Source organism: Solea solea, chromosome 15 (genome assembly GCF_958295425.1).
Source record: "Solea solea chromosome 15, fSolSol10.1, whole genome shotgun sequence".
NCBI classification, from domain to species: Eukaryota; Metazoa; Chordata; class Actinopteri; order Pleuronectiformes; family Soleidae; genus Solea; species Solea solea.
The window spans coordinates 6,379,349-6,405,995 of NC_081148.1; the positions used below are offsets into that span (position 1 = coordinate 6,379,349).

Consider the following 26,647-nt stretch of genomic DNA (forward strand, 5'->3'; position numbering starts at 1 on the left):
ATGGAAGAACACAAGTAAAGGGACAAAGGGAAGGGAAATGTGAAAAGAACGGAAAAGAAGATGCAGTATGAACATCTAAACAAATCAAGGATGGGGGAGTTAAGGGGATGATGCAATCGACACAAAGAGTATAAAACAAAAATTGAGCAAAATGGAACAGGATCAAGTAAGACGCAAAAAAAAGAGACGCTTTAAAAGCAGTAAAGATGAATAAGAGGATATGTGAGTGTAGCTGTAAGAGGAGGGAGAGGGAGGCTGTACAAAAGTTGACATGAATGAATAAAAGGCCAGATGAGTGAAGAAGAAAAAAAGAGGAAATGGGGCAAAATAGAAGAAATGGGAGACAGGGAATAAAGACGAGGAGGAGAGGATGTTGTATGAATGTGAAGCCTGGAACATCTGGTATGACTTTTGATTAGGTCCTTGGCCCTTTCAACTTGTATGTTTAAATGTGTGTATGTGTGTGGGAGAGAGAAAGAGAGAGAGAGAGAGAGAGACAGTGAGAGAGAGAGAGAGAGAGAGAGACTAATGCAGTGATGCAAAAAGACACACCAACCAGCGCTGCCACACTCACTTATAAACGCCTGAATGATACAGAAAGGATCGAAGATATGAGCAAGAGAGGGGTAGAAACAAAAAAAAGAGATGGATGAAGAGAGGAGATGCAAAAAAGGAGGAGGACAGATGGAGGGGAGGGGAGTGGTGGGGGGAGAGACTGTGAGCAAGAGATGGAGGGAAGGAGTCAAAGGAGAGATTTGTTTTTGATTGATTTACCTCATTCTCCAAGGCCACTGAGTCATGTAATAATCGGGAGGATTTTGATCTGCACTCTTTAGGAGGGGATGTCATTTCTTCAGTTTATTCATGTGACCGTGTGTAGGCTGCACACACGAGACACTTTTTGTCTTTTATTTTTAAATAGTAGTTAGTATGGCTGGGGCATTACTGGAAATGCTGTTAAACAATACTATACTCTTATCTTCCTTTTCGCATAACGTGCAGGAGAACATATTGCAGGATTTTGGTGTTTTGTTCATTTAGTACTGATTATTTATATTTTAACAAGTGAACCTTCCGTCTGTTTAACATTGTTTTTGCTTTTGTTTATGTTTAATTGTGTATCTTACCATTCATAGGACCTGGTATACACATTTTAGCGCTATTTTTGTTCAGATAATGGAAATTCGGAGCTTTGCAGTTCACAAAAATACTGTTTGTTATGCAGCCCCTCATTTGAGCCTGACTGAGTCTGGCGATGTTACCGCTGGGCTCTTTAAGGCTCTAAAAGCCCACTTACTTCTAATTTGCTATTTTCCAGAGTGCTTATAATTCATTGATTCTGAAAACAATCACAATTAAATAAAACAGTTAATTGGAAATGGCAACTTCTCAACTTTATTATTTTTTTACATATTCAAGACTCGGGCGAGAACGGGCAACAACAGAGACTTAAGCATAACAACTCTGTTTTAGGGTTAGGGCTCCAATCACAGTCAGTGTATAAAATTTATATTTCCCTGTTTGTAGTTATATGTTTAAAAATTGTGCCAAAAATGTCTGTAACATGTGCTTCCAGCAAAATGATAAGCTGCCGTCAGCTCATTTCTCATGTAGAAAAAAAGTGGAGGGACCTCCAGTAAGTGCAAGAATTATAGACAAGAATTATTTTTACATATATTTAACCTCATTATTTGAATCTTTGGCCGTATTTGATTTGAGCACCAAACACTGCACAGTCTCCTTAAGTATTTTTACTCTGATCCACAATTATATGTTCTCTCAAACTTCTAACACACACACTCTGTCGCTCCCTCCCTTTACTCTGTCCTATTTTGTCTCCCTTTTCCTCTTTAAAGTGTATTCTGTCTGGTCGTTTAGATCTTAACAAGCATATTTTCTGCCTGTGTTAACCCTTAAGGAGGCACTGAATAATTCATTTGGCTCCCACAAGTTTGGCTAATAGGTCAGTCACAAAGCCATAGATTTGTAAATGAGGGTAATCCACCTTTATTTGTGTGTGTGCGTGCGTTTGGATGGGTCAGGCTCGCTCGCCGTTTTTAAGACAAGGAGCATTTTGTACAACAGGAATTTTGTGTAGTGTGTGTATATGTGTGTTTTAGCTGTCAAGTGCTGAGTGCTGCCAGGATTTGTAGCTGCGCTGCCACAATGACCCTTTCATGCAAAGAACCATCTGATTGTGTGCATCGTCGCGCATTCATCTTTGTGTGCGTGCGTGAGTGTGTGTAAGTGATTTTGTAGGCCCATTTTCCGTGCAGCCAAATCTCTTTATCCGTCCAGGACAATACGAGATGGAAGCCTGAAGGCACAGACACAACCGGACGGACAACAGACACAGAGACAGACAGCCGAAAGATAAGCAGACAGACAGGCAGCTGTATAATTTAGGTCACTGGCACACATGTGTGCACACTTAGACTCACAACCTATCAATACAACCAAAGCATTTCTACCTGCCTTCCTATCTTGGTATCAACACAGGTGTCTTGTACTGTAAACACTCCAGTAAAAGGAGGATTCACTTTCAGCATTTCTATCTACTTGATGGGTTATACTCTTCTGCAAAACAAACTTGTGTCTACAGCATGTATGTGTGCACGTGTATATACGTAGTACATGCAACTTACACTCCTACAGCAATAGTAAAATATATAAAAAAAACCTCTTAATGAACAAATAAACATTCAGCAACATTCAGGAGAAAGATATGGGTGCCTGAGCCACGGGAGAGAAATGAGAGCAAAGCAGTGAAGTAGAAAAGCTTTTTAGCTGCAAGGTAAGAGAGCATATTAGGCCGAGTATAGGTGGGGAAATACAAGAGGGGGCCTGAAACACTTTATTAGCTCTTGATGAGGCAGCTTTTAGCCAACAAGGAAAAAAAAAGCAAATACAGGAAATAATGGATTGGAAAGGTTGTTTCCACCTCTGGGAAACTCCAAAGACAGATTAGACTATATTCACATAAAATTACGCACCAAAATAGTTCAGTAGAAGTCAGCACTTAGCAGAGCTCGCTATTCTCTGGATACAGATACAACTAAGGGGAATAGAGACACAGATGGAGACAAGATGAGGAAGGAAACAGGACTAGAAGGCAAAGAATAGAAATAAATGAGGAAAAGGAGAACAAGAAGTGGAAACTTGGTGCAGAAGGAACGCATGCATGTGCAAAAGAAAAGTCTTAAAACCTGGTCTGGCAGCAATCACACACTCACTATCCCCTCTCTCCGTCTCTCCCTCTCTCTCTCTGCAGATGTGTACATTGGCCTTCTCCGGCTCCTAATTTGATGCGTTTTCCATGGCTGGGGCCCCCTTCAGTGTGCATGAGCTTATGTGTGGTTTTGGCAAAAAGCAGTAAGTTTGAGTGTATTTCTGGCATTCTTTATTGGTGGTGCATGCTAAGCAAAGGCTGTATTTATTTCCCACCACTGTTCCTCGTATTTCACAGATTTTCTTGCTTTTTTTCCTTTCCTACTATTTTCCTTTCTACGCCCTTTCAATTTCATGCTCAGCTACTTTGCTTTCTGAATTATCAGTGTCTTACCTCTATTGAATCACTTTTAGACTCAGGATTCTGTGTGTGACACTTGTCAGTTTATGTCGCCAGCTATTTATCAAGCGTCTGCCTGTTAGGGCAGAAAACCAAATTTTATTCCATTTTATCTCCGTGCCAGTGCCGTGGTCAAAGTGTTGCTCTGCAGTAACAAACAAATAAACCATCTGACATTAAAGTACTTCAGGCTTTACTTAAAGACAGAAACTACAAATAGCTGCACAGATGCTACATCATTTCCATAGTTGCAGGTTCTCTGTGTGTCACACTGCACAACATCTGGAGTCCTAATCATGATGAGATGATGCGATGATGCAGGTGACTTGCAAGTGATTGACAGACTTGTGGTTAAAAAGAATAAAGCAAGAGGAGAAATGAGTAATCACGCACCGAACCAGGCTTACTTTTGCATTTCATGCCTACAGGTCGACCGGTGAACTTTAGATGTGATCTCTTTTTTCCCTTCTTGTTCTGATTATCTGATGTTGTATTGCTATATTGTCTTTGTCTCTTTGATGAACCAAGAATTGCAGCAGATTTCCTGGAACTGGGATCTGTTACATGTGTGTCTTTAAATATTTTACACTTCCATGACCATGAGATGACAACATTTGACATTTACATCATATGGACCTTCAACTGTCAAGCAGTCACATCCGTAAACCATGTCAGTGGACAGGTGGTGGAAGCCAATTCCCAAAAGAGAGCCACACAGACACAGAGAGAACATGTTAATTCCGCATAGACAGGTTTGAAAACAGAGCCTCTTGCTGAGAGGTGACAGCGCGAGCCGCCTCACTGTCTGTGCTGCAAACAAAAACATGTCTGTATGTACTCTCTCTGCTAACCGAGTTCTACTTACTGTATGAAGTTGTCCACATACAAAAGATGCTTTACGCGGTCTTCTCACTACCACTTAACTAACTGTGTATGCTAGTGTTTGTTTGTGTAGTGCTTGGTTTAGTTTTTTGGCAACAGAAAGTTCATTTAGTCAAAGTGACAGTGGGGTCTGGGTGGTCCAGGGGTGGGCAGGGCCATCGTTATGGGAACAGTTGGTAAAAAAAAAAAAAAAGTCTCACAATTACATATTAGTGGATGTCAGAGACAATAGTAAATCAGTGAAGTAATAAAGAGTTGTGTGGGAGAGAGAGGCTGTGTAATGTCACACATTTACATAACACTACAGTTGACTGCAGTAAAAGGGGACACATATTTTAATGGCGTGAGTGCCGGCCCGCAGGGAGACACAGTAGGAGGTTAGGAAATGCCACACACACACACACACACACACAGTAAGCAGTAGACAAACGAGCTGAGTGTGATGTAAATGGTTAGTCTTTTCACGGTGTTTTTTATGTCAGTTGCTTGTTCCTGTTGAATAGTCCTGTTGCAGCTCACCCTGCTTCCTCTGCCATTCAACCATTTTCAGAAGGCTGCTCCCTGATGTGTTAGGACGCACGCAAATGTGTGTCTTAATATACATGGTCTTTCGTGCCTATTTTAATTCTGTGTTATGTGCCTGTTTACCTAGTGTGTGGTTACACAAGAGGACTCATCCTGGTGTATCACAATACACACCGATGCTGATTTGAAAGGAGTTGCCCTGTTGGTTCCACTTAGTCTTTATTTTACAGACATGATACAGAAGTGCATGAGCCCTGCCCTGCTTCGCTTGAAGTCATTGACAAAAACTGCATGAAAGTAGATACCTCACTATATTTACTTTAAAGCTGAACACGGTGTTCTTTAATTTCTTATGCTGTGTCGGAGATTTGATCTCAATCAATGGAATCAACAAAACGGAGAACTGACAAAACATTGGCACTCTCCCACATTTACTGGTTTCCTATGAGCCATTTCATATAAACATAAAAATTAACATTTTATGTAGACATAGATAACAGAAGGGAGACAATAATGGGATTTTATATTGCATATGGATGTCATCAGACACACTTGTGCACACAGGTAATGATGCCTCTCCCTTTATCTTTGTGTGGAAGTGTCTGTGTCAGGAAAATGCATCAGCGTGGGGTGAGCGATGGGGCAAAAATATCATGTCATGTTTTTTCGACAAGAAAATCACTATCACGTTTATATATATATATATATATATATATATACACACACACGTGTGTGTATGAGCAGCAGAGGTGGAGATTTAAGTGACATTAAAGTGTGGCTGTCAATATATCATGACCTTGAAGAAGAGTGTGTTGTATCTGTACCACTGTTTCCCTTTTTCTCTGCCGCTTTCTAAGCATATGTCATACCATTTTTTTCATGAGATTTCATTATTTATTATCTCAAAAGAAAGGAATACATTAATATAACTGTGTAAACAAATATGCTAGATTAATTTTGTGGTGGATGTGGTGGATACGACGGTCTGTTCTTTTCTATACAATACAGTACACACAAACGAGAGAGAGCAGGCAGCAGCAGTGGTCAGAAGAGCTGGATACTGAAAACAGCTTGAGAGTGAGCAGTGAATCAGAGACACTAATCCACTTTTGTGATGGTCACAGAGCAGTGATGATAAAAAAAGGAATGTAATGTAAATATGGACATGAAGTGCAGCTTTTCCTCCTCTGAGAGATTCTGCTGTCTCACACACACACCCACAGTCTACCGCTCTCTGATACAGAGGCTCAGTCAGACCATCCTAATTTTTATTTTAAGATATCCATGACATCATGGAACAGAAACCGGTGTAGCAAAGTTGCAGATTCTGCTCAGACAGGAAAGGCCTGTTGTTAGCCCATGATTTCCAGTTGGAAAAAAAATCTTTGAAAGAAATCACAACTGTTTTTGTAATTTTTGCAAAGCTGAAGGAAAATCAAGCATTTTTGGCTGCAAACACTGGAGGGACTGATGAATGTAGTTTTGGTTGCCTGATCTTTTATATCAGGTACACACACAAAAACTGCAAAACATATCCTGATTGTAAAACATCTCAGGATCTCATTCACCGACGTCATCTGCTTTAGCAAGACTAAGACAAAGACCTTAAAGTCTTAATTTTAGTGTGTACCTTGAAAATGTCATACAGGGAACCCACTTTGAACTTCAGTTAGATTGGTTTGACCTCTGGTCATGTCTGTAATCGACCCCCAACACTTAACATCAATGGACTGTGGGGTGGGCTTCATTTTGAAAGGCTATAGATCCATACAAGCCATCAGGGATCCAAGAGACCACCGTTAACCCCCCAGTAACACCACCAGAGTGTCTCAGAGACTGATGCCTTTACAAATTATTCTGACTGTCGCCACACCAGCGTCACAACTTGGTAACACAAGCACAAAGAGCCTTTGGGATTTGGTTTAATGGCAGACTAAAAATAGGTGGTTTGCCTGAAAAGCTGGGCAAACAGGTGTTTACCATCCTAGTGCGTTATGTCCTGATTTCTGTTTCCTCGTCGCTGTGCTTATCTGCAGCCCAGGACACACCCAGCATTTCTGCTCTCTCTCCTCTTTATCTTCCTCTCCCGCTCCCTCCCTGCATCCCCTGAGGCTGTTTAGAGGGGATCTGTGACAGATTCTGCTGTGTATATGTGCGTGTAGCACTAGTAGCTCTAGTGGTAATGACACGCAGATGGGGTTATTCATCAGCGACTGAGTCTGTGCAAGAAAAGCAACCATCCCCGCTTTATCTCCATCAATTTATCTGTCTATCCAGATGATGTATCTGAATGATGATAGATAAAAGGAAATCCTCTTTACTTAACTCCTGAGCTCTTAATACTATGTTTTTGTCTTCTTTTGTCTTACATGACCTTCTGCAGTCACGGGTGTGCTGTCAGTTGCTGCCTATTTCACTGTCTGTGGCTTTACATGTTATTTAATGTTATTTATCTATGGAAATATTGTTTATGCTGTTTTCTCATTAAAGGTACTCTGGGTGAGACTTCTACCTGCACTGTGAAACTGTAAATTAATTAGTCCATTATGGTAAGACATTAAAACCAATTACAGCCTCATTTGGGAGTGTGAGCACGTTTAATCACATGTCGGTCAAACACACTCACAAACACTGCTAACTTTGCAAATAGGTCAAATATCTTTCCTAACCACCATTCAGAGCTCCATATATGCATCTCGCTTATCTTTCACACAAACACTAAGAAGACACACTTTGAGACACAGTCCTACACATATGAACAGTTTGGAACACACACACACATACACACGTGCTGCAGGGCTTCTACAGCTCCATTGTTTCCTGTCGGGGCTTTTTACTTCCATAGTTGACGCTTGTGGGTGTGTGTTTGTATGTGCATGTGTATTTGTAAGACACTACGATGAGTGGGGGTGCTTGACAAAGATTGCTTTATGTTTACAGACATCATAACAACCAACATTCAGTGAAAATCATTGATACTTGACCGGTGTTTGGACTCTGCTTGCCACAGCGTGATTGCAAAAAAAAAAACATTATAATATCGGTGGATGTGTGATATAACTCTATACACATGTACCTGCTCGTTTTTGAAGAAGCACAAACATTTCATAGAAGAAACTGAAAACAAAAAGGCTGTCAGTATCAGTAAAGGTCACACTACCCCTAATTTTACCACCGGTGTTGGATAGGTACTCTGTATTGGGCGATAACCAATGCCCAGTTATCTGTAACAAGATCAGGACTGGCAGACTGTAAGGACTTGGTCTGTCCTTACAAGTAAGCCAAATCAGATTAGCCACTTACAAGCAGGGCAGAATATAAAAAAAAAAGGGACACAGAAGGTAAATGGGTTTACTTTGTCCAGCCTGGGGCAGTGGAAATGTTCAAATATGAACACCCTGCTGCTGTCTATAGGTTTTACGGTGCAAAACAAGTAAGTCTCCTAATTGGAAGCAATACAACTGCAAACTGCAATTTGAATAATTCAATAGCAAATCAAAAGAAAGGAGATCATTTACTGAGTCAATGTGGGATTAAACACAGAAAAGTTAAAGAAAACAAGTAGACAATGAGACAGAAGAGGCAGAGAGAATGACAGTCAAAAAAAAGAATGTTGTTTGACTATTCTAGCAGCAGTTAGGTCTAATTGATTATGGTGACCCCTATTTTCTAACTGCAGTCTCTTCATTGATCCAGCTACTGCTGCTGCTGTGCACTTCTCTACAAGTGATTCTCCAAGTCATTACTGCCAAGAGGAGGATCGTTTTACCCTGTGGTTCAAAAATGACTTGTCTAAAAACTCAAGTCAACTCCTCAGTGATTCCTTGACACAGTGAAACAGGTCCATTTAAACAATAAGACCTGTGGATGGTCCTCATGTCCAGATTTAATGGCCAGAGTGTAAATTTCATCAAAAGGTATAATATATTTGAACTGGTATCTTGGATTTCTGCCCAATTGTACCCAATTCCAGACCACATTTAATTTGAAATCACAGATACAAAGGGAAGAAAGAGAAAGAAATCAACCTGGCTAAAGTCATTTTGGGTCATTTGAGAGACTTTCACATTAAGTAAGTAAGGAGAATTCCATTTTTCTCCTGCTTTACAATTTACAGATGTATAATACAGCAGTTTCACACCATCAACTACAACCTCACGTGTTCTCCCACTTAACCTTTGAAATCAATTTCATGTTAGATTACAGAGTGCATGTGTGTCCTCTAGTGGAGGTCACAACCTTTACCTGCTGACTCTGTCTCCTTTCCTAAATTAAAAGAGTGCATCACATTACATACAGTACACACAAGCAACTACTAACACACTGTGGACAGATACACACAGCCACACACAGCACATCGGATTACCTATATAAGCTATTGCAGCTAGCGCAAAGAAACTCAATAGGCTTTTAACATTCATTTGCCTGGACAGCAAGGCTGACAATAGCTCTACCAGAGAGAGGAAGAGTGTAGGGGGGAGAGCGAGAGGGAGATATCAAGGCTGACTTTACATTACAACCCTTGAATAGGACAGTGAAAAGATCAGGTTGAGAGAGATGTGGAGGGGGGCAGAAGAGACAGAGACGAGGCAAAGGATGGCTAAATATATAACAAGTTGGTTGAAAAACAGACCTGAGAAGGATAGTGGTGTTGGGGGTGTAGATCAATTGACCACATGCTCATGCAGCCAATAAAAGCAACAGCAAAGGGGTCTGATGAGGTAGATTTGTTAGCATGGTTAACTGTATTGCAACAGAGTACGTCAGGGGTGTCAAACATACGGCCCGGGGGCTAGAACCGGCCCGCCAGAGGGTCCAATCCGGCCCACAGGATGAATTTGTTAAAATTTCACACTAATCTAAACGTAATGTCAAATGCTCCAGATACCCGTGACTAAATGTTTGTGCCTTTATAGATCCATTGTGCTGTGTAAATAGTAAATTTAGGCATGATATTGTTGAAATTGCACTTATATTTCTCAAGAAATTTCATGTTTTGTAAAATTATCCTTCATTAAATGTAAAACAAAGGAGAAAAAACAAAGGAGTTCTTGTTGTTCATAGGTTATTATGCTATTATTTTACTATTTTTACTGGTCCGGCTCCCTTGAGATCAAATTGTGCTGTATGTGGCCCCTGAACAAAAATGAGTTTGACACCCCTGGAGTACGTTGTCTTTTTTGATTCTTGATTGCCCCACAGCCTCTTTTATCACTTTTTAGTCCATCCTCACCACCAACAAGACAGCTACCTTCCTTTAGTTTTTGTGAACTATTGCTGTTTTTTTTCAAATTAATGATAATAATATGTATCTTTGAAGACCCGGGAAAGTGAAATCAGGCCCCACATGCTTCACGTTGCACATCGTGACACTTTATGATGAAAAGATCTAGAGTCAAAATGAAAACACTGGCATTTGCGGCACCATGTTTGACAGCGGTTTCAGAACATGCCAAGTTCAATTTTATCTGGAGTTTACTGTGCGAGGGGAAAGAGACGGAGGCAGTTGGGAATAAGTGATGGTAAGGATGGAGAGAGGAAGACAGGGAAAGGTTGAGAAGAGACTGTGAGTAATCGAGGGAGATAAATGAACATCTATAAACGCCTCTCAACTCAGTTCTGCTGCAGGGAGGGGCTGAATAATAAAACAAACATCCTCCTCATAGTTAATGGGTCTATTTAATTCCTACTCCAGCTCCCGATTAGGATTGAACATAACTCTTAATGGTAGTGTGCATGTGTTTGTTTCCGTTTGTTTGTAGTTTTGAGTGCATGTGTATGCATATTGGCATGATTTGATGCCCTTATACATAGTATATATAATGCATACAGGAAATGTTGAAACAATCACAAACACATACTAAAGCACAGCGGATGACATGTGAGGGGAAAAAGGTTGTGTATGTTCAATATGAATAGAAAACACTTCAGGTCCATTACACTTTGTAAGAGATCAGAAGGTACGTCTGTGTTTGAAGAGCAGCTCATTACTTTTTAGCGATGGTTTATCATTCGTATAATCTTGTGAGGGTAATAGTGTCACACCGTTAGTGTGGCTTCTTTGTTCAGACTGCTACTTTAAACAGGAATGGAATCAAATCTGGCAGGAATCCATCACAGCCATACGTCTATTCATTTTTAGGTCTTTCGTGCACCATATTATAACTATTCGAAAATATGCACTGAAAGGAAATCTTATCATCAATGTGGGCCACTTTGATTCTCCCTGACAGGCTAACATTTTGAGGAATGGCATACAGGAAGTGCTCTTCTGAAGGACAAACAAAAGATGCTATTTAATCTTTCAAAACAAATCTTCTCTCTGTCATATGTGGTGGTAAAACAGTCTTAACAGTCTAAAACTGGGCTTAAGAGTCATAAGATCTTATACCTGGCCTTAAAATGAAAATCCATCATCAAAACAAAACTGTTTTGATGGTGGATAAAAAAAAAAGTAGCAACAAAATGACAAAGGGTACTAAAGGTACAAATTCCCTCTTTCACTGATAATAGCTAATACAGCTCACTGTTGCTCAGCTTAGCTTTCCATTACTCAAGCACATGGTGGATATTTCTGCTGATTTATCATTGCCACAGGCTTTCAACAGATATTGGAAAAAAATGGCTAAGACGCTGTGATCCTAAAAAAAACCCTACAGTAACTTTCAAGCTACTTATTAAGTTTGCATGTTTTTCACAGCACTAGCTTAGAACCGAATTCCATATAGTGCTTTGAAACAGCTCTCCCCTCTTTCTCTTCTTTCCACTCCTCTCCCCAGATGCCTTTTAGAGCTGTCATTGGAGAGTGACCTGTATTATCGATCTCTGACTCCCTCCCTCTCCCCAGCTCTGTCTCTTTCTCTATCTGAATGGAGATTTAGATAAGAGAGTCTGAGCTGCAAGAGAGCAGCCGCCGAATACCAAAGACCAGACCAAAAGCGAGAGGGGGAGAGGAGCAGGGAGTCAGAACCAGATTTACAGAGCCATTTGTACCTTGTTTCAGACTCTGGAGGTTCCTGCACCCAGAGAGGCTCCTGTTATTTATCAAACAGGTGCACTGGGCTCAAAGTGCAGTTGGGCTGTCCTCTGCAGCTCATCTTGTGTGAGCGTCACCTTTAACCTTTTAACATTTGACTGTGAGGGACTTTCATGCATGTAACCAGATGGCATGATGCATGAGTGCGATGGAGTGTTTGGTTGGACTCATGTAAAGGTATCCTCATCAGAACAGCAGCACTGTCAATTATTTGAAGGAGCTTCACAAGCTTTAATTGTGATTTTAACAATAAATGACATCATTCATCACTTATCTTCTACCACTTTATCCTCCACATGAGGGTCACGGGGGCACTGGTGCCAATCTCAGCTGACATAGGGTGAAAGGCGAGTCCATTACAGGGCCACATAGAGACAAAGCACCATTCACTCTAACACTCACACCTGTGGTCAATTTAGAGTGTCTAATTTGCCTAATCCCCCAAATCTGCATGTATTTGGACTGTTGGAGGAAACCAGAGAACCCACAGTAAACCCACACACACAGGGAGAACATGCAAACTCCATGCAGAAAGGCCCTTGCTCCGACCGGGTCCCTCACCCGAGTCCTCTCGCCGTAAAGGCAAGGTGACATCATTCATGTTTGTGTTAATTAATATAATACCATATGTTTGTGTTTTATTGTGGAATTACTTTAGATGTAGCTATTACTGGAAACTGGAAATATGTATATGGGAAAATACTGCTGAATCACAGTAATATCACTGCACTGAAGTTTCTGTAAAACATTAAACATACTAAAATGGCATAACTGAAAAGTCAAAGTAAACTGCTAGCAATTTATAACAGTTTAATGTAAAATACTGTATATATTTCAAACTACTGTGAAACTATAGTTTCTAGGACACAGATATAAATTGTAACTAATGACTCATGAACTCAAGATTTTATTCATCAAAGATTCAATGGAGCTTCATGGTTTAATAAACAACAAACAAATAACAAATTCATAAAATAAAGATAAAGTTATAGCCTGCAATTCACCCTCTTTTGTGTGTGCATGCACGTCAGATGTCTGACATTCCCATCTTCTAATTGTTATTCAGTGTGCATGTGTGTGCTAAAGAGAGTGAGAATTTCAATCTGTCATATTCTGAATAACACACACACACACTCACACACACACACTCACACATGAATGGTCCACCATTTAAAATGTCCCGAAGGTGATCGATGAGATGGTGATGGAAATGTCATTTGGTGCTAATGCATTTATCATGTCATGTCGAGCCTCACATTTCTTTTGTCTCTTTTTGGTTTTCAATATTTTCTGCTCTTTTAAAATGAGACCATTTGAATGCAGTGATTCATTAGATTTGCCAGTGGTTTTCCTCTGAGGAGGCAGACCGAGTGTGCAGGCATCCAGCACTCTGACTGGACTCATTAATTAGTGGGCAGGACAATGAAAGTCTGTGTTTAGATGAAGCGCTGTGATGGGCTGGGTAAATAAAGAGGCAAGCCCCGAGATCCCGAACCAGTGATCATCTCCATAACCACAGATCTGTTATACTTTCTCACATGAGGCTAGTTCATGGAAACAAAATTGAGGAAAGACACTAAACATCTGTGTTAAGTCAAAATCAAGATGGAATTTTGCTTCACTGTATAACTAGATGTTATTAAATATATGGAGTTTCTCTCCCACAGGGAAAGCTGGACATCTAGAGGAACAAATAATTTGACTGTAATTTGGGGTATAATGCTAAATACCTGAAGATGAGTGACTGTACAAGTCAAACCTACAAAATGATATATAAACTGAAAATGATATCATTGTAATAACACAATTGATAGAAAGGTATTTCTTCCTGTTTGTATCACACTTGTCTGTGTTCTGATCAATTTATATATCAAGACATTAGTAAGTCAGAGGTAAAGTGGGCTTGATTTTTCGTTTAATTCTCAGAAGAAGTTAAGGAGCAGATCACCTTTATGTGGAGATACATTTTTGAGGCAGCATTATGTGTTCATTTGTGCGTGACCTGCCGGCTGAACTGCTTTAAGTATGAGTAAAAGAGTGTGTCAAACAATAACAAACTATCTAAATGAAAATCATTGACAAGTGAGGCAAGACATAACTGAGTATGCGGATGCATACATAAGCAGCCCAACCATGCAGAACTGAATATGTAAAAAGCATATTTACTTCCTATCTTGCCCCCGCTCCCCCTTCCTTCTGTGTTTTTTTCATCTATCTCTTCCCTCGATCTTTATCCATCCTTCCCTTCATGGCCTGTCAGTTAAATGACTCTTGTTCATTTCTCTGTCTCTCTCAGTCAACTTATCACGTAGAATATATGTCTTCCCCAGCCACACCATCATTCTCTGGGTAAACACCCACATATGTGTGTGTGAAAGTAATGGAGAAGTTAGTCCATATCTGCATATTAATGAATGCATAGTCTTCAATTGCTGTTTGTCAATGGGCTTGTGTGCACATATCCAATTAGTGCATGTGTTTATTGACAATTAATTAAAGCTGAACCAACTGTTGTACAGCTGTTTGCCTAATGCCACACGTGAAAATGTGTGGCATTAGGATGTCGGGTGTTTTATCGTCCGTTTTCCCTTCATGCTAATCATGCTATTCTCCACCAACCTGTCACACACCAGGATGTGTATTATTGCATTTGAGTTTGTGCACAACATGATCAGTGAAAATCTTTCAAAATAAAACTCCAGTCCTTCCGCTCCCCTTGTTATTTATACTTCACCCTGACACCAAAGTAAGTTACCACAACCAATATACAGCAAGCTTTGCACTACATCCTCAAAAATAGCTTTCCCTCTCAATCCTACAGGAAGTTCAGTCTTTCGGTTCCTTAGAACAATGAATATTCTCAAGATTCAAATGACACGTTTGTGCAGATTAGAACCTGCAGGGACTAATAAAAAGCCCCTCAAATTAAAGTGAAAAAGACGCCTGTAGCTGTGGCGTTAGGGAGTTTTAAATGACCTCACTGATTTTTAAACATGGGCAACATTTTTTCTTAAATGAGGAACACTGCCTTCTTAGTGAATTTAGGAGAAAAATCCATGTGGGGAAAGAAAGCTGCACCATAACAACACTGAATTTGTTTGTCTAGTCTGTGGTAACTTGAAATTGCCCCATTGACTAAAGGTGTAATAACAAAGTGGCGTTGTTAGGATTTAATGAAACATTTACTGCCGTAATGGAAGAGAAGCACATTTTCAGATTTTGCTGACATCAAACAAAGCCAAAAATAAACTTAAAAAAGTACTTATAAAGTATGACATTGCACATCCATATTACTGTGTATTTCAAAGGTTTGTTCAGATACTTTTGTCACTTTTTAAAGGATGCTGCATAAGCATTTCCGTGTCTATAAAGAAAGAGAGTCACACTTTGAACTCGTCTGTCTCCATCTTGCCTTGGTTGTTCTGATCAAACTCTGCTATAAAGGCATACGGCATTAACGTGTCTGCCGGTGACCTTACACCCACACCTGCTGTTTACACATTCTGCAGATTTAGCAACATTACCACTTCAGTTTACTTCAACACACACACTAAAGCAGCTCTCCCTTTTAAGACTCACATTGACTCCCAATCTTTTGGACAGCCTAACAAAATACTTATTCTTAACCCTAACCATAACAATTTAAAGTCAAACTCTAACTTAAACCTATAACCACAATTGAAATGTTAGCCCTAAACTTAACCACTTAACCAAGCAGGTGAAGGATCAGTGTGCATCTGATCGACCAAAGGACGCAGAGTCATTAAGATAGTCATCACTGGTTTGACTCGACCTGTTTTATCTTTATATGCTGCCAAGGTGGAAAGAGTAAAAATAGAGACGTAAGAATTGACTGCACAGTTTCTTCACCAGTACAATCCTGAACTTCAATCACAAGCTGTGCCAGGCCTAAATCAACAAATTTGAGGTGCAGTGCACACAGTTATTTGCTTTCTTATGCTTGTAAGGAAGCCAGTCTCTAAATAAAACAAAGAAACTGGAAGAAACACAGTTTCCAACAGTAGCCACTGAAAATCACAGTGACTGATCTTTAACCCTCCTATGACCATCGTGATAATCAGGCCATCTGGATTTATTTTGATTTTATGGCTGTAGTATTACGAGTGCTTCTGCCCCTTTTTTCAAAGATAACTTTCACTGTTGATTTCTGGCACTTATTTAGCCGTTTAGGAATTATGGTATTGAGAATCTGACGTATGTGTCTTGCTGGTGAATCTTGTCTGTGATTGGACAGTCATTCCACGGAAGTCCAGAGGGCTACCGTGATGACAAGTATATAGGCGCAAAGCTCTATGTCTCTGCTTTCTGGTTTCCATCCATCCATCTATCTTCTACCACTTTATCCTCTGCATGAGGGTCATGCTGTGCCAGTCTCAGCTGACGTAGGGTGAAAGACGGGGTCACACCCTGGACAGATCGCCAGTCCATAGTTTTTGAATTTTCTAGATATCACAAACGGTCTAGGAGTTATGGTAATGAGAAGTATGCATGCCTGTGACTGTTGGCGATGACGGGATGGTAACAGAAGGGTTAAAGTGTACAGCATAGTGCTATTTAAGAGCATTTTACAGACATATATTCAGATAAGGAAGTGGAAAATCACTCATGTCTAAAGAAAGTGCTGTGGGAGTAACACTATTGTGGGAGCAGGACGTCTGAGTTGGAGGACAAAAAATAGGCCTATATAGTTAGCAGCCAATCCTCTATAAAATGACTGCCTGCCACTTGCACCTGCAGCTCCTGTGCAGCATTTTATTTTAGACTCAAGAATGAGTCAGAGAGGAGGAGGAGGAGAGTCAGAGGAGGATGCTTCACTGAAGATAAAATACTGTATATGAAAGGAATCGTGTAAGAAAAAATAAAGACTAACGGCACTTGCGTATTCAGAAAACAAGTATTTGTTGATTTTGCAGATGGGTGCTCAATTCAAACAGGTCTCAAAAATTACAGACACACTGCATGATTGAAGTTGCCACCATTCTCCCAAAATGCTTGGCACTGTGACAGTGACTGTGGGCGAGGAAATCATGTGGGCAAATGAAAGCAAAGGAACAATATGTGTTTGCAGGTATGCATGTGCATGAACATCACAACAACACTAGAAGCAGTTTGTACAGTATACGTCCATTAAATAAAATGTGCTTCTGTGGTTTGTCTATGTGTACTTTCACCTGTGCACCTGTGAAGGCACACTCATGGGTAATTCTGACACAGCTGGGGCCGAATCAGTCACGGCAAGCCAATATGTGAGTGTGTTTGTGTGTGTGTAGCTCCCAGCTGGCTCACTGTGCTGATCCTCAAAGCTGCTAGCATATTCTGCATCATTTCACCGCAGTCATACTGAGAGCATCAAACTCATGAACACACGCTGACAGTTACAAGCCTGTTTTCACTCATACATTCATGCAGAAAATCACTTTGGGACTCACTCAGTGACATGAAATACTACGCTACATAGCATAGGTGCGTTGGGCCGCTTGCTATCAAACAAATTTCAACATTTCATTGTTCTTAAACGACATGACCTCACTGGAAGTGCAGTCTCCTTTCATCTGTTTAAAGGAGCCAAATAAAAAATAAACCACTCTTGGTTAAGAAGGTCTGCAAAGGCCAAAATACTAAGTAATTAAACCCTGGGTCAAGGATGACTTGAGGGCCCTTGGATCTAGCCAGGTTTCTCCATGTAAAGGTCATCTGTTGTAGTGCCAAAGAGCAGGAGCTGAATGCAGAGTCCAGCTGTCAAGGAAACAGCTTCAAACTTTATCCCCGGTCTCAACAGAATACTTGCTATTGCTCTTTGTCTTGACAGCATAGCATTTCTCCCGTGTTAGTGGTGACACTGAGATTCCAATTGGCTGCCATCGTGGAATAAAGCCTAACATGTTGAAACACAAGCTTTTAATCCAAAAGAGTGCAATTTGCTTGGATAGAACTCGGATAGAACACTATAATCAGAATAATTATTTTGGTCTCAATCCAGACTTCAATCCGGACTTTAATCCTAGCCTTTGAGCTAATTTGTATATGTACATGAAATGTTTGTGCAAATAATGTATGTGTGTGTGTGCGAGCAGGACAGCATCTTTCAAACAGAGTGAGACCGATTTAAAAAAAAAAAGTGATGGGTGGATTTTTGTGTGTGTGTGCATCAGACGAGAACCAAATTCACATAAAAACACAAATACCCAATTTCTTGCACCATAAAATGAAAGCTTAACGCTTAAGTGCCGGTGTTTTTTTAACATACTGTGATGCACATAACAATCCTATTAGAAAGGTACATCATGAACTATATTCTTTATATTTATTATTGCCAAAAAAAGGGCAGTGATGGACTGAAGTTGCATATTCTCTTATACTTTTTGTGTTTCACTTTGTGTTTTCACTTCAAAATCACTCTTCATATATGATTGCAATCCATTGCAGAAAATCAATACAACATATTCTCACTATCTGAAAGCTTTTGTGCATACAACGAAACATGTATGTAACTGAATTGCTGGCAGTGGTTGACAAATCAATATGCCTTTATCCATGCGTTGCATATTTTACATGAGACCCAATTCAGACAGCACTTTATAGTATTGACAGTATTGTCTCAGGGTCCCTTGCAGTACCACAACACGATGAAATCCATTTTCTCTCGCATAACAAGCTGTCATTTTCTGGTTGGAGTGAGCTCAATCGTTTCTGCATACAAAGCAGGCAGATTTAGCTGCAGAACGATAATAGCAATGGCACAACATTGACTGGTATGATTCCACAGCATCATTGCAAATACCACGGAATACTGATGATCATTAGGCTTCGAAAAATTGCAACATGTAAAAACAGACAATGTTATACATAGTCTGTTTTTACATTTACTTTTGCTACTGACGCTGTAAGGATAATATATATATATTTTTTCAATCTGAAAATGAGAGAAGAAAAGGTTCTCTGCATGCAAATTAGACCAATGTGTTATGATGATAGCATGCCGATGATTGGTGGAAATTGCCAAGACCGATTAAGGAAAATTCATCATGTGCTAAAAAACCCATGACTGTGTTGAGCATGACTGCATTGCTATTTTCAGTCTTCTGTGATGCATTCAATTTAATCAATTCTTCTGAATCAGGGAAATTATGAAAGCGACCTGAAATGATGAGCTTTGATGATTACATGATTATGTATTTTAGCAACTTTCTTTTGCATTGTTTCCATCTGTTAACAAATCATTTGAACCAAACAAAGCACAATGTTTCTACAAAGAATTTCCACACTAATTGGAGGGGGTTGAAATAAATAGCAGGAATAGAACATCCACTAACTCAGTCATGTAATGCAATAAAGGACATGTTTAAAGATATGCTGTAGATTACATACCATATTCAAAGGAAGGGTTTGTCTTGGGTATGAATGCATTGAAAGAGCAGCTGTGAAAACTATTGGTTGATGTAATACATGTGAACAATTTATTTCCTACTAAAACCACTTGTTTTGCAGCTGCCAAGGTTAGGTTTATTAACGTTTCTAATAGTCTTGGTCCTCTGAGCTTTGTGATCTTTCACTGCACATTTTGAAAGATGTGGATACAAATGTGGCATAGAATATTATAAAACACCTAGTTTCCATCGTTTTACTTGGGTTCTACCATACAAACAAAATAATAGAGATAGGAAGCACATTTTTGTAAAGAAATACTCTTTGGATAGGCTGTTTTCGTCTCTATACCTGTGTAGCCTTGCCCAAGTCACAAATGTTCATTTTGAGACACGTTGCTTCATTCACACACACACAGAAGGAAAATGCTCTGTACATTCATAAAGCAGCATCGCTGGCTCTGAGACACTCCACTGGGACGGGCCAGGGTTAAGTAGCTTACTCCAGGGCACTGGTAGTTACTGATGGAGGCGAGAGCATGTCTCGTTCATTTCTTTGCCCTGATACAACACCTCAGGTGATGTGGGAATGCAACGATAACACAAAGACAGCAACTTTTGTGATAAAATTCCTCAAAATCCTCTGTGGCCATTTCTAATCTTCGACTGTGATACTTAAGAGCCCAGACTTTGAAAGAAAACATCAAAGCCAACACTTATACTTTCATTCAAAGCTCAAAGCCAACAATATACTTTCATTCAAAGCTCAAAGCAACACATATACTTTCATTCAAAGCTCATCATAGGACATGCATATGCTGTATAGTGCATCAGTGCTAATGCACAGTGCAGGGGCATATAAATGAAAGAAGGCTGTAGTTAAAATGATTCTATTGGTATGGCATATTTGAAGTAAAATTTCAGCAAGTGATATTATCGACACCCAACGCACTTCCTGAAAAAACATCTGCAGGTAACTGTTAAAGCTTTCAGTGTTATTTGAAGAGTTTAAGACGTTGCTGATGTATAAATATGCGTGCAAAACTATATATAAATCTTTTTGTCAGAAAGTGTGTTTTGTCTAAACGTCAGATAGCACACATTATAACTGTTTCCCATTCCTTTTCTTACAAGCACAATTTAATATGTAATAGTATGTGGTACACCATACATTCAATTAACACACACCTAATTACATCATAGATCACATGAACGCTTTCCTCTTCAATAAATGGAAGTACTTGCATGTGATTAATGTAAATTCCCTCTCTCTTCCTTCTCATTTTTGTTACGCAGGTCTGTCACTGTGCAGAAGAGAAAACTGCCATTGCAGCAACACCGGGTATGAGCTAAAGGTATGTTCTGCCCTTCTTTTTTCTTTCTGTGTGTGTTTGTGTGTTTACTTCACGTTTGCATAGAGCACTTTGTTAAAGAGGACTTGTGAAATGCAGTTTTTTTTATGATCTCATACCTGAAAATGTGGATTACAATGCATGTGGCCTCTGGGCACATGTTCCGAAATTCACTGTATCACAAATCTCACATCTGCCATATTAAGCATTTTTCTCCTTTTGCTTGGAAAAAGTTGAATAGATTAGACGCAGATCTAATCGATCCTGAGTGTGCTTATCAGTGGCTGGCAGGCTGACGAGCCATTTTCAGAATAGCATAGTCTAATCCCTCAACTGCAGCCTGTAAACTGGAAAAAGACAAACTGGTAAAAAAAGAAAAACACCAAGCAGACAGTAAGTCAGACAGGGACCTTAGTGGTTTTCAAACACCACAGTATAAACAGTAATTATGGCAATAATCAATAACGGTTCTATTTCTATTCTATTCTATTTCTAATTCTGGTTCAGGGGCTCTTAGACCCTGCCATCAAAGTCACCTCATGAGGTCAGAGTCATGTGATGCTAAGGGTTTTGTTTATGGATATTGAATTAAGAGAATGAATCAGTAATTGGAGATGTACCATTTTTTTCTTTCACACAAAATGATGACTTGAGCTCTTCCAACACCTGCTTTTGCCGGTATCATTGTTTGGCTGCCAATAAAATGTGTCTCCATCGGCATGTATTGATTACACTGGTAGCGTATTAATCGCGGTTTTAGGGGGTTTAGCTACACTGTGTTGCTGATTGGATGTTTAACCTTCTGACCTCCAAACTGGGATCGGAGCACATATTGCATATCCCATTACAGCAGGCATTCATCCAGATGACCTCTGGTGTGACTGTGTCAATTTAGCAGCTGGCAAACCGACAAAGAAATTATGTGTGTGTGTGTTTTATCTTTGTAGAAAATGAGTCCAAAAAGACACAAAGGTGCTTATCTCAACCAGTCTCAAGTCACATCACCCCTCCCCCTTCTCTATCTCTCTCACTGTATATTTATCTCTCTCTCTTTCACCAGATTAGAGCTTTTCCTTTAGGACAATTGCAGCTAAAGGAGGGCAACAGATTTATGGTCCTGTGTGTGTTTATGTGGCTGGAGGAGGAAACATACTACAGTCGTGGGCTACTTTTCGCCGTTATTTCGGTCTATAACATAAATAGAGACAACAGGACGACATTAGGACCAGCACCTATTCTTTCCATTTGTTTGTTGTGTTTATAATATGTTATGGGGAAAGTTTCATTCTTCTTTGGTGCTTTACATCAGTTGGTACTGGTAGTGTTGCATTACCTTTCTTTCCTTTTCTCGCCCCGGATGCATCCATGAGCATCTATCTTCTTCCTTTGGCTCATCCGCCTCCATCTTGCCCTATCCCTCTGTAACCCTCTGTTACACCAACTGTCCTCACGTCTTCCTTCACAACATCCATGAACCTTATCTGTGGTCTTCCTCTTTTCCTCCTGTCTGGCAGCTCCACCTTCAACATCCTTTGTCCAATACAATCACTATCTGCACATGACTAAACCACCTCAACCTGGCCCCTCTTACTTTATCTTCAAACCGTTTAACCTGAGCTGTCCCTAGAAAATATATTAATTTCTAATCCTGTCCATCCTGTCCAATCCCGTCCAAATCTCAGTCCTGCATCACCCAAAAAAATCTAATAATGATCTGAGCTATTATGTGAAGGACACGTGTCTCGTGTTGTTCTGCATGTACATCTCTCAATACTGAAATGAAAACTGTAAATAACATTTTTTTTTAATTTCTGGCATAGTATACATATCAGATGATGGTGCAGCAACTTGAGTTTAATGTCACACATTATGTTCAGTGCAAATGAGCATGTAAACAAAAACAAACTGAAAATGCACAGTACGGCAGTTTCCCATTCAATATTAACACAAAGTCCATGGAAGGTGCAACATAGCACTGATCATGTCTTTTTATAAAAGTGTAAAGTAGACAGTAGAAATGTTGTTAAAACTCATTAAATATCAGGCTCATGTATCTTTACAAATGCGACACTGATGGGTGTCTGGGAGGAGAGATAAGAAGCAGGAATTAGTGAAGAGGAAGATCCTTATTCTAAAGATGTATACAAATACACAGGGTGTGTTTTAACGCCCCTATGAGTATTGATTACCCAGCAGTCTGACAGATTTAGAGCTGGGAATATAGTATAGCTGCCCTTTCCCAACCCACACAAACACAAGAAGCTACCATGCAATTACAGTATACCAGAGATACAATGAGCTGCAGTGACAGCCTCGTTGAATTAAAAACAATCGTTTTCTTGCGGGTTTATGGCACTGCCAACCCACGAAGATCATTTAAGGGTAAAAGAACGATGTCACTGCAAATCCTGTCTGGACACTATAAGAGTTTTGATGTCATCACCTGCTTTAGATTTGCCTTTTGTTGTCTGCCATGGTTTAACCCTGTAAATTGTGGGACTCATAAAGTATTATCTGATCTTATAGCTTATACCACTCAGCCATTCTGAATAAGAGCATCCCAATGCCTAAAAGCTACTTTCGAGGCACTGAATCCCAGAGGCTTTGAGCTTTAGATCATTTTCAAAACCACATAAATTCCAAAGTGAGGATTTTTTCCTTCTGGTTGGCACAATATGTGAGCAATGACGGATTTACTATTTACTGTGTGAATAGATGCACTTGCAAAATGCCTCAATCGCAGTCTCATTTCACACACAAAAAAGCTAGCAGTTTGATGAAGACAGGATAACAAATTAAAACAACTGAATGTGACTGACACTCTCCGCTTTTATGCACAAGTCAGCGTCATAGAGTGCCAATTCAAATGGCTAAAAGGCAACCGAACAATTTAAACTGCAATTAGGGAACTTTGAAATGCCATTTGAGTAAACACTCAAGTTTCCCAAGGCTGTAAAAGGTCTGTATTTTAAAGAGATCAAAAACAAGAGAAAGCAAAACCTCCTCCTGTGAGAGCTGCAATTTGACAATTTTAACAGGGTGACTCTGGGAAATCTCATTTTTGGAAAGATGTGAGGCTCTCCTCTGTCGTAGCAATTATCTTGTGTCTGAAAATCCGTTTCACACATTTGCTTATGAAACAGGTAAACAGATGATGATGCAATCATCAGAACATTGGGGACGATGAATGGAAAAGTCAGGTAACTGTGTTGAATTCAAGAGCTTAAGGGATCAAGTGTCTGGAGAAAATGGCATTTCAGAAGAGAGAAATTGCATGTAGAATATGGAGTTATCCTCCAATCTGAGATTACAGGCTTAGATAACGGGCTGCTTTCACTGCTTTTAAACTGAGATAGACCATTACAGACAGACAGAAAGTTTGGATGATTTTTTTTAAGGATCAGACTTTTACCTCAACCCATCATGCAGACCGTAGATATATTTCAGTGGAATTATGCTCTGCTCTACATTGGCCTTTAACTGTGTTGTGCAAGGAATTTATATTCTCCTCTCTTGCTCAATTACCTTCATTACTCTTATGTTCTGCATCTCTTATGGTTGTTTTGTTCAGTTCTTCTGTCAGTACATCTCACTCATGCACCACTCAAATGTAAAAATCCCATAGGGAGAGAAAGAGCAGATCAATGTGTTTGCAGTGAGATTACCACGCATCATAAACCCATAAACCCTGTAAGGAATCAGAGGGATGAGGGGGTCAAAAGAAAGAGAGGGTGATTCAGGGACAGAGCAGACGCAACCGAGGGACATCCCGGGGAGAAAGGAGCAATGCAAATATGGATAATATTTTTTTGACAAGTAGGATAAAATGAGAAAAACAGATGGAATGAGAGGCAGAAAAGTAAAGATCGGAGGGGGGGAGCAGAGAGAAATGTCAGGCGGCAATGATACTGCAACACGGAGAGATGGAGAGAAAAAAAAATGTAAGCCCTTGAGGAATTAACTCTCTCATTTTTCCATGGGGAAGAATGGAAAAAAGAGGATTTCCACCTTATATCCTCTCAGCCTCCCTTTGATATCTTTCTCTCCCTCTTTCTCTCCCTCTTTCTTTCTCATTTTCTAATATCTTTAGTCTCTATTCATCATGTTTTGAACAGACTCGCCAAACTCGCTATGCATGAACACGGACGGCTAACCGAGCTGGATTCAAATACCTCGCTTTTTTTTCCCCACTTTTCCCTTCAACTGATTCACAAATTTGGCTGATCTCCTCTTCTCTCTGTCAAAATCATTCTTTTTTGTTTTATGTCCTCTCATAATTTCACTTGTTTGCTATGGACTTCAAAGCCCAGTAAATTCAGTTTACCTGCCTCCTCCTTCATCTGTGGCAGTCTGGCAGCTGTGTTAACTGTTGCATGGGGCCAATAACACACAACAGAGCTCGCCGTTGTTGTGGTCGGTTTAACAAGCTCCGCTAATAAGAGGAATGAGCTTCACGCTGATCAGTTAATGGTACGTTCACTGGCTCTCTGCAGCGAAGTGATTTACAATTTTAACAGCTTCCAGTGGAGAAACATTAAAATGAGGGTTGATTGAATTACTAATGTAAGGTCATTGGAAAATGACTCACACAAACATAACACAAGCACTCATCAAATTGATCCCCATTAACCCTTGCATGGGCATATTCTTATTGGAAACGTGATTGTCTTTATTAATTATTTAACCAGTTACCTCTTCTTTTAAAGGTAACAATGTATTCAACAATATAGTCTCACTTATCCTCACAGAAACTCTAAATAAAAAAGTATAAATAATAAAGTCACTGTTAAATATTTGCCATGTGTGCATTATAGATTTATGTAGGAGTTAGTGATTTGGATTAGTTGTGATCCTCTTGTCAAGGTGGGCTTTGTACATGTGTGAGGGTCACAGTAGCTGTCACAGTGCAGTGTTTGGATGCCTCCACACTGCTGTTGAAAGGGGATAGAAAATAAAGTGTTTCACAGCTGCAGGGTGAAACAGATTTTAGAGTCAATCTCAAGCCTCAGCAGCGGCAGCAGCTCAAGTTACTCTCCATACCTCCACTTAGAATCTTCGCGACTCCCTTTTTGCCCGATCTTCCCTTCACTCCAGTTCTCCGCTGTAGCTACAGTTTCCATTCCCTTTGCCCGTTTTAAGTCTATTTTCTTTTTCTCCCTGTTGCTTTTGTGGTCATTCTTTTCGCCATTACTACTCCCAACTTAAATCATACTTTTACATGATGATGGTAACTATATTTAATATATTTGAATATGTCTACATTCATAGACAGGGGCTGAAAAACTGGTAGCGCAGCTGTTATTTTGGACAACCTCATGCCTTGTAATCATCTGCCTGTACTTGTAATCAGTCTCCAAAAGCTGCTTTCTCGATCGTCGATGTTGGCACTAGATGCAAAGATATACAAATTGTCCGCGAGTTCCAGTGCAGATTCAACTACAAAGTCGTGATGTTGCAGAAGTATAAATCTTTCTTTCCTGTTTTCTTGGTGTCATCCGACCTCTCATTTTCTCTCTCTCTCTCTTCCCTCTTGCTTCGTTTTCTTTGCGGTCGTATGTCCCTGCTCCTCGGGCCTTTAAGAATCCAAAGTATTTTATTTTTCCTTTAGCCTCAAATCAATTCCAGACGCCCCCGTTTCCTACCCCCCCAACCTTTTCTCTTTCTGTACCTCCCTCTGGGGCTATAACTCCCGACCCCCACCCCCCCACGACACACATACACACACACGCACACAGGCACACACGCAGAATAGGAGTACGAACGGCAGTATGTGAATGACACACGGAGGGTCTCAGGATTTGCTTGCTTTTCCATCGTATATGTTCCTAAAAATTTCCATCCTTTCCCATTTCTATTTCAGGAATTGTGTGCCTTCTGTTGTGTGTCTCATTTTATGATT

The 26,647-nt window shown here is 40.0% G+C and overlaps 1 protein-coding gene across 3 annotated transcripts in view; it reads left to right on the plus strand.

The window, feature by feature from the left end:
- Positions 1 to 26,647, plus strand: part of cdh11 (cadherin 11, type 2, OB-cadherin (osteoblast)) — a 71,461-nt gene that overhangs the window by 13,681 nt on the left and 31,133 nt on the right. The window contains exons 2-3 of one of the 3 annotated variants that reach the window (XM_058650826.1): positions 3,272 to 3,372; positions 20,693 to 20,751. The gene's annotated coding sequence lies outside the window, so the exon portion shown is untranslated. Of the gene's footprint in view, positions 1 to 3,271; positions 3,373 to 20,245; positions 20,370 to 20,692; positions 20,752 to 26,647 lie in introns of those variants that run through there. The other 2 variants (XM_058650828.1, XM_058650827.1) reach the window with 2 other exon arrangements.